Source organism: Heterodontus francisci, unplaced genomic scaffold (assembly GCF_036365525.1).
Source record: "Heterodontus francisci isolate sHetFra1 unplaced genomic scaffold, sHetFra1.hap1 HAP1_SCAFFOLD_397, whole genome shotgun sequence".
NCBI lineage: Eukaryota > Metazoa > Chordata > Chondrichthyes > Heterodontiformes > Heterodontidae > Heterodontus > Heterodontus francisci.
In genome coordinates, this window is record NW_027140767.1 from 130,849 (window position 1) to 140,000 (window position 9,152).

The window sequence follows — 9,152 nt, forward strand, 5'->3', positions numbered from 1 at the left end:
AAATATATAAGTCTCAGGGTGTGGACTGTGGGGTGTGCGTGTGTGTGGAAATATATAACTCTCAGCGTCTGGACTGTGGTGTTTGTGTGGAAATATATAAGTCTCAGGGCCTGGACTGTGGTGTGTGTGTGTGGAAATATATAAGTCTCAGGGTCTGGACTGTGGTGTGTGTGTGTGTGGAAGTATATAAGTCTCAGGGTCTGGACTGTGGTGTGTGTGTTTGTGGAAATATATAAGTCTCACGGTCTGGACTGCCGTGTGTGTGTGTGGAAATATAAAAGTCACAGGGACTTGACTGTGGTGTGTGTGTATATATATGTAAGTCTAAGGGTCTGGACTGTGGTGTCTGTGTGTGTATATATATAAGTAATCTGGGTCTGGATGGCACAGTGGCGCAGTGGTTAGCACCGCAGCCTCACAGCTCCCGGACCCGGGTTCGATTCCGGGTACTGCCTGTGTGGAGTTTGCAAGTTCTCCCTGTGTCTGCGTGGGTTTTCTCCGGGTGCTCCGGTTTCCTCCCACAAGCCAAAAGACTTGCAGGTTGATAGGTAAATTGGCCATTATAAATTGTCACTAGTATAGGTAGGTGGTAGGGAAATATAGGGACAGGTGGGGATGTTTGGTAGGAATATCGGATTAGTGTAGGATTAGTATAAATGGGTGGTTGATGTTCGGCACAGACTCGGTGGGCCGAAGGGCCTGTTTCAGTGCTGTATCTCTAATCTAATCAATGGACTGTGGTGTGTGTGTGTTGAAATATATAAATCTCAGGGTCTGGACTGTGGTGTGCGGGTGTGGAAATATGAGTCTCAGGGTTTGCAATGAGGTGTGTGTGTGTGGAAATATCTAAGTCACAGGGACTTGACTGTGGTGTGTGTGTATATATTTTAGTCTCACGGTCTGGACTGTGGTGTATGTGCGTGTGTATATATATAAGTCTCAGGGTCGGGACTGTGGTGTGTGTGTGTGTGTATATATATAAGTCTCAGGGTCTGGACTGCGGTGTGTGTGTGTGGAAATACATAAGTCTCAGTGTCTGGACTGTGGTTTATGTGTGTGTATAGAAATAAGTCTCTTGGTCTGGACTGTGGTGTGTGTGTGTATATATATAAGTCTCTTGGTCTGGACTGTGGTGTGTGTGTGTGTAGATATATAAGGCTCAGGGTCTGGACTGTGGTGTGTGTGTGTATATATATATAAGTATCAGCGTCTGGACTGTGGTGTGTGTGTATATATATATATAAGTCTCAGGGCCTGGACTGTGGTGTGTGTGTGTGTGTATATATATATATATAGGTCTCAGGGTCTGGACTGTGGTGTGTGTTTGGAAATATATGTCTCAGGGTCTGGACTGTGGTTTGTGTGTGTCTATATATTTATATATATATATATATCTCAGGGTCTGGACTGTGGTGAGTGTGTGTGTGTGTGTGTATATGTATATATATAATTCTTAGGGTCTGGACTGTGGTGTGTGTGTGTGGAAATATAAATGTCTCAGGGTCTGGTCAGTGGTTTGTGTGTGTGGTAATATATAAGTCTCAGGTTCTGCACTGTGGTGTGTGTGTGTGGAAATATATAAGTCTCAGGGTCTGGCCGGTGGTGTTTGTGTGGAAATATATAAGTCTCAGGGTCTGGACTGTGGTGTGTGTGTGTGGAAATATAAAAGTCAAAGGGTCTGGACTGTGGTTTGTGTTTGGAAATATATAAGTCTCAGGGCCTGGACTGTGGAGTGTGTGTGTGGAAATATATAAGTCTCAGGTCCTGGACTGTGGTGTGTGTGTGTGTGGAAGTATATAAGTCTCAGGGTCTGGACTGTGGTGTGTGTGTTTGTGGAAATATATAAGTCTCACGGTCTGGACTGCCGTGTGTGTGTGTGGAAATATAAAAGTCACAGGGACTTGACTGTGGTGTGTGTGTATATATATGTAAGTCTAAGGGTCTGGACTGTGGTGTCTGTGTGTGTATATATATAAGTAATCTGGGTCTGGATGGCACAGTGGCGCAGTGGTTAGCACCGCAGCCTCACAGCTCCCGGACCCGGGTTCGATTCCGGGTACTGCCTGTGTGGAGTTTGCAAGTTCTCCCTGTGTCTGCGTGGGTTTTCTCCGGGTGCTCCGGTTTCCTCCCACAAGCCAAAAGACTTGCAGGTTGATAGGTAAATTGGCCATTATAAATTGTCACTAGTATAGGTAGGTGGTAGGGAAATATAGGGACAGGTGGGGATGTTTGGTAGGAATATCGGATTAGTGTAGGATTAGTATAAATGGGTGGTTGATGTTCGGCACAGACTCGGTGGGCCGAAGGGCCTGTTTCAGTGCTGTATCTCTAATCTAATCAATGGACTGTGGTGTGTGTGTGTTGAAATATATAAATCTCAGGGTCTGGACTGTGGTGTGCGGGTGTGGAAATATGAGTCTCAGGGTTTGCAATGAGGTGTGTGTGTGTGGAAATATAAAAGTCTCTTGGCCTGGAATGTGGTGTGTGTGTGTGGAAATATCTCAGTCACAGGGACTTGACAGTGGTGTGTGTGTGTGTAGATATATAAGGCTCAGGGTCTGGACTGTGGTGTGTGTGTGTATATATATATAAGTATCAGCGTCTGGACTGTGGTGTGTGTGTATATATATATATAAGTCTCAGGGCCTGGACTGTGGTGTGTGTGTGTGTATATATATATATATATATAGGTCTCAGGGTCTGGACTGTGGTGTGTGTTTGGAAATATATGTCTCAGGGTCTGGACTGTGGTTTGTGTGTGTCTATATATTTATATATATATATATATATCTCAGGGTCTGGACTGTGGTGAGTGTGTGTGTGTGTGTGTATATGTATATATATAATTCTTAGGGTCTGGACTGTGGTGTGTGTGTGTGGAAATATAAATGTCTCAGGGTCTGGTCAGTGGTTTGTGTGTGTGGTAATATATAAGTCTCAGGTTCTGCACTGTGGTGTGTGTGTGTGGAAATATATAAGTCTCAGGGTCTGGCCGGTGGTGTTTGTGTGGAAATATATAAGTCTCAGGGTCTGGACTGTGGTGTGTGTGTGTGGAAATATAAAATTCAAAGGGTCTGGACTGTGGTTTGTGTTTGGAAATATATAAGTCTCAGGGCCTGGACTGTGGAGTGTGTGTGTGGAAATATATAAGTCTCAGGTCCTGGACTGTGGTGTGTGTGTGGAAATATATAAGTCTCAGGGTCTGGCATGTGGTGAGTGTGTGTGTGCATATATGTATATATATATATATATATATATAAATATATCTCAGGGCCTGGACTGTGGTGTGTGTGTGTGTGGAAATATATAATCACAGGCTCCGGACTGTGGTGTGTGTGTGTGTGCATAATTGAGTCTCAGGGTCTGGACTGTGGTGTGTGTGTGGAAATATATAAGTCTCAGGGTGTGGACTGTGGGGTGTGCGTGTGTGTGGAAATATATAACTCTCAGCGTCTGGACTGTGGTGTTTGTGTGGAAATATATAAGTCTCAGGGCCTGGACTGTGGTGTGTGTGTGTGGAAATATATAAGTCTCAGGGTCTGGACTGTGGTGTGTGTGTGTGTGGAAGTATATAAGTCTCAGGGTCTGGACTGTGGTGTGTGTGTTTGTGGAAATATATAAGTCTCACGGTCTGGACTGCCGTGTGTGTGTGTGGAAATATAAAAGTCACAGGGACTTGACTGTGGTGTGTGTGTATATATATGTAAGTCTAAGGGTCTGGACTGTGGTGTCTGTGTGTGTATATATATAAGTAATCTGGGTCTGGATGGCACAGTGGCGCAGTGGTTAGCACCGCAGCCTCACAGCTCCCGGACCCGGGTTCGATTCCGGGTACTGCCTGTGTGGAGTTTGCAAGTTCTCCCTGTGTCTGCGTGGGTTTTCTCCGGGTGCTCCGGTTTCCTCCCACAAGCCAAAAGACTTGCAGGTTGATAGGTAAATTGGCCATTATAAATTGTCACTAGTATAGGTAGGTGGTAGGGAAATATAGGGACAGGTGGGGATGTTTGGTAGGAATATCGGATTAGTGTAGGATTAGTATAAATGGGTGGTTGATGTTCGGCACAGACTCGGTGGGCCGAAGGGCCTGTTTCAGTGCTGTATCTCTAATCTAATCAATGGACTGTGGTGTGTGTGTGTTGACATATATAAATCTCAGGGTCTGGACTGTGGTGTGCGGGTGTGGAAATATGAGTCTCAGGGTTTGCAATGAGGTGTGTGTGTGTGGAAATATAAAAGTCTCTTGGCCTGGAATGTGGTGTGTGTGTGTGGAAATATCTAAGTCACAGGGACTTGACTGTGGTGTGTGTGTATATATTTTAGTCTCACGGTCTGGACTGTGGTGTATGTGCGTGTGTATATATATAAGTCTCAGGGTCTGGACTGCGGTGTGTGTGTGTGGAAATACAAAAGTCTCAGTGTCTGGACTGTGGTTTATGTGTGTGTATATATATAAGTCTCAGGGTCTGGACTGTGATGTGTGTGTGTGTATATATATATATATAAGTCTCAGGGTCTGGACTGTGGTGTGTGTGTGTATATATAAGTCTCAGGGCCTGGAATGTGGTGTGTGTGTGGAAATATATAAGTCACAGGGGCTTGACTGTGGTGTGTGTGTATATATTTAAGTCTCAGGGTCTGGACTGTGGTGTGTGTGTGTGTGTATATATATAAGTCTCGGGGTCTGGACTGTGGTGTGTGTGTGTACATATATAAGTCTCAGGGCCTAGACTGTGGAGTGTGTGTGGTAATATATAAGTCTCACGGTCAGGACTGGGGTGTGTGTGTGTGTATATATAAGTCTCAGGGTCTGGACTGTGGTGTGCGGGTGTGGAAATATGAGTCTCAGGGTTTGCAATGAGGTGTGTGTGTGTGGAAATATAAAAGTCTCTTGGCCTGGAATGTGGTGTGTGTGTGTGGAAATATCTAAGTCACAGGGACTTGACTGTGGTGTGTGTGTATATATTTTAGTCTCAGGGTCTGGACTGTGGTGTATGTGCGTGTGTATATATATAAGTCTCAGGGTCTGGACTGTGGTGTGTGTGTGTGTGTATATATATAAGTATCAGGGTCTGGTCTGTGGTGTGTGTGAGGAAATATATAAGTCTCAGGGTCTGGACTGTGGTGTGTGTGTGTATATATATAAGTTTAAGGGTCTGGACTGTGTTGAGTGTGTATATATATATAAGTCTCAGGGCCTGGACTGTGGTGTGTGTGTGTATATATATATATATATATATAGGTCTCAGGGTCTGGATTGTGGTGTGTGTGTGTGGAAATATATACGTCTCACGGTCTGGACTGGGGTGTGTGTGTGTATATATATATATAAGTCTCAGGGTCTGGACTGTGGTGAGTGTGTGTATATATATAAGTCTCAGGGTCTGGACTGTGGTGTGTGTGTGTATATATATATATATATAAGTCTCAGGGTCTGGACTGTGGTGTGTGTGTGTGGAAATATATAAGTCACAGGGACTTGACTGTGGTGTGTGTGTATATATTTTAGTCTCAGTGTCTGGACTGTGGTTTATGTGTGTGTATAGATATAAGTCTCTTGGTCTGGACTGTGGTGTGTGTGTGTGTATATATATATAAGTCTCTTGGTCTGGACTGTCGTGTGTGTGTGTGTAGATATATAAGGCTCAGGGTCTGGACTGTGGTGTGTGTGTGTATATATATATAAGTATCAGCGTCTGGACTGTGCTGTGTGTGTATATATATATATAAGTCTCAGAGCCTGGACTGTGGTGTGTGTGTGTGTATATATATATATATATAGGTCTCATGGTCTGGACTGTGGTGTGTGTTTGGAAATATATGTCTCAGGGTCTGGACTGTGGTTTGTGTGTGTCTATATATTTATATATATATATATATATCTCAGGGTCTGGACTGTGGTGAGTGTGTGTGTGTGTGTGTATATGTATATATATAATTCTTAGGGTCTGGACTGTGGTGTGTGTGTGTGGAAATATAAATGTCTCAGGGTCTGGTCAGTGGTTTGTGTGTGTGGTACTATATAAGTCTCAGGTTCTGCACTGTGGTGTGTGTGTGTGGAAATATATAAGTCTCAGGGTCTGGCCGGTGGTGTTTGTGTGGAAATATATGTCTCAGGGTCTGGACTGTGGTGTGTGTGTGTGGAAATATAAAAGTCAAAGGGTCTGGACTGTGGTTTGTGTTTGGAAATATATAAGTCTCAGGGCCTGGACTGTGGAGTGTGTGTGTGGAAATATATAAGTCTCAGGTCCTGGACTGTGGTGTGTGTGTGGAAATATATAAGTCTCAGTGTCTGGCATGTGGTGAGTGTGTGTGTGCATATATGTATATATATATATATATATATAAATATATCTCAGGGCCTGGACTGTGGTGTGTGTGTGTGTGGAAATATATAATCACAGGCTCCGGACTGTGGTGTGTGTGTGTGTGCATAATTGAGTCTCAGGGTCTGGACTGTGGTGTGTGTGTGTGGAAATATATAAGTCTCAGGGTGTGGACTGTGGGGTGTGCGTGTGTGTGGAAATATATAACTCTCAGCGTCTGGACTGTGATGTTTGTGTGGAAATATATAAGTCTCAGGGCCGGGACTGTGGTGTGTGTGTGTGGAAATATATAAGTCTCAGTGTCTGGACTGTGGTGTGTGTGTGTATATATATATAAGTCTCTGGTTCTGGACTGTGGTGTGTGTGTGTGTATATATATAAGTCTCAGGGTCTGGAATGTGGTGTGTGTGTGTGTATATATATATAAGTCTAAGGGTCTGGACTGTGGTGTGTGTGTGTGTATATATATAAGTCTCAGGGTCTGGACTGTGGTGTGTGTGTGTGTATATATATAAGTCTAAGGGTCTGGACTGTGGTGTGTGTGTGTGTGTATATATATATATATATATAGGTCTCACGGTCTGGACTGCGGTGTGTCTGTGCGGAAATATATAAGTCTCACGGTCTGGACTGTGGTGTGTGTTTGTGGAAATATATAAGTCTCGGACTGGACAGGGGTGTGTGTGTGTATATATATAAGTCTCTTGGTCTGAACTGTGGAATGTGTGTGTGTATATATATAAGTCTCAGTGTCTGGACTGTGGTGTGTGTTTGTGTGTATATATATATAGATATTTATCTCAGTATCTGGACTGTGGTGTGTGTGTGTATATATATAAGTCTCAGGGCCTAGACTGTGGAGTGTGTGTGGTAATATATAAGTCTCACGGTCAGGACTGGGGTGTGTGTGTGTATATATATAAGTCTCAGGGTCTGGACTGTGGTGTGCGGGTGTGGAAATATGAGTATCAGGGTTTGCAATGAGGTGTGTGTGTGTGGAAATATAAAAGTCTCTTGGCCTGGAATGTGGTGTGTGTGTGTGGAAATATCTAAGTCACAGGGACTTGACTGTGGTGTGTGTGTATATATTTTAGTCTCAGGGTCTGGACTGTGGTGTATGTGCGTGTGTATATATATATAAGTCTCAGGATCTGGACTGTGGTGTGTGTGTGTGTGTATATATATAAGTATCAGGGTCTGGACTGTGGTGTGTGTGTGTATATATATAAGTTTAAGGGTCTGGACTGTGTTGAGTGTGTATATATATATAAGTCTCAGCGCCTGGACTGTGGTGTGTGTGTGTGTATATATATATATATATAGGTCTCAGGGTCTGGATTGTGGTGTGTGTGTGTGGAAATATATAAGTCTCACGGTCTGGACTGGGGTGTGTGTGTGTATATATATATATATAAGTCTCAGGGTCTGGACTGTGGTGAGTGTGTGTATATATATAAGTCTCAGGGTCTGGACTGTGGTGTGTGTGTGTATATATATATATATATAAGTCTCAGGGTCTGGACTGTGGTGTGTGTGTGTGGAAATATATAAGTCACAGGGACTTGACTGTGGTGTGTGTGTATATATTTTAGTCTCAGTGTCTGGACTGTGGTTTATGTGTATATATTTATATAAGTCTCAGGGCCTGGACTGTGGTGTGTGTGTGTGTGTATATATATAAGTCTCAGGGTCTGGACTGTGGTGTGTGTTTGTGTGTATATATATATAGATATTTATCTCAGTATCTGGACTGTGGTGTGTGTGTGTATATATATAAGTCTCAGGGCCTAGACTGTGGAGTGTGTGTGGTAATATATAAGTCTCACGGTCAGGACTGGGGTGTGTGTGTGTATATATATAAGTCTCAGGGTCTGGACTGTGGTGTGCGGGTGTGGAAATATGAGTCTCAGGGTTTGCAATGAGGTGTGTGTGTGTGGAAATATAAAAGTCTCTTGGCCTGGAATGTGGTGTGTGTGTGTGGAAATATCTAAGTCACAGGGACTTGACTGTGGTGTGTGTGTATATATTTTAGTCTCAGGGTCTGGACTGTGGTGTATGTGCGTGTGTATATATATAAGTCTCAGGATCTGGACTGTGGTGTGTGTGTGTGTGTATATATATAAGTATCAGGGTCTGGTCTGTGGTGTGTGTGAGGAAATATATAAGTCTCAGGGTCTGGACTGTGGTGTGTGTGTGTATATATATAAGTTTAAGGGTCTGGACTGTGTTGAGTGTGTATATATATATAAGTCTCAGGGCCTGGACTGTGGTGTGTGTGTGTGTATATATATATATATATATAGGTCTCAGGGTCTGGATTGTGGTGTGTGTGTGTGGAAATATATAAGTCTCACGGTCTGGACTGGGGTGTGTGTGTGTATATATATATATATAAGTCTCAGGGTCTGGACTGTGGTGAGTGTGTGTATATATATAAGTCTCAGGGTCTGGACTGTGGTGTGTGTGTGTATATATATATATATATATAAGTCTCAGGGTCTGGACTGTGGTGTGTGTGTGTGGAAATATATAAGTCACAGGGACTTGACTGTGGTGTGTGTGTATATATTTTAGTCTCAGTGTCTGGACTGTGGTTTATGTGTATATATATATATAAGTCTCAGGGCCTGGACTGTGGTGTGTGTGTGTGTGTATATATATATATATATATATATAGGTCTCAGGGTCTGGACTGTGGTGTGTGTTTGGAAATATATGTCTCAGGGTCTGGACTGTGGTTTGTGTGTGTCTATATATTTATATATATATATATATATATCTCAGGCTCTGGACTGTGGTGAGTGTCTGTGTGTGTGTGTATATGTATAT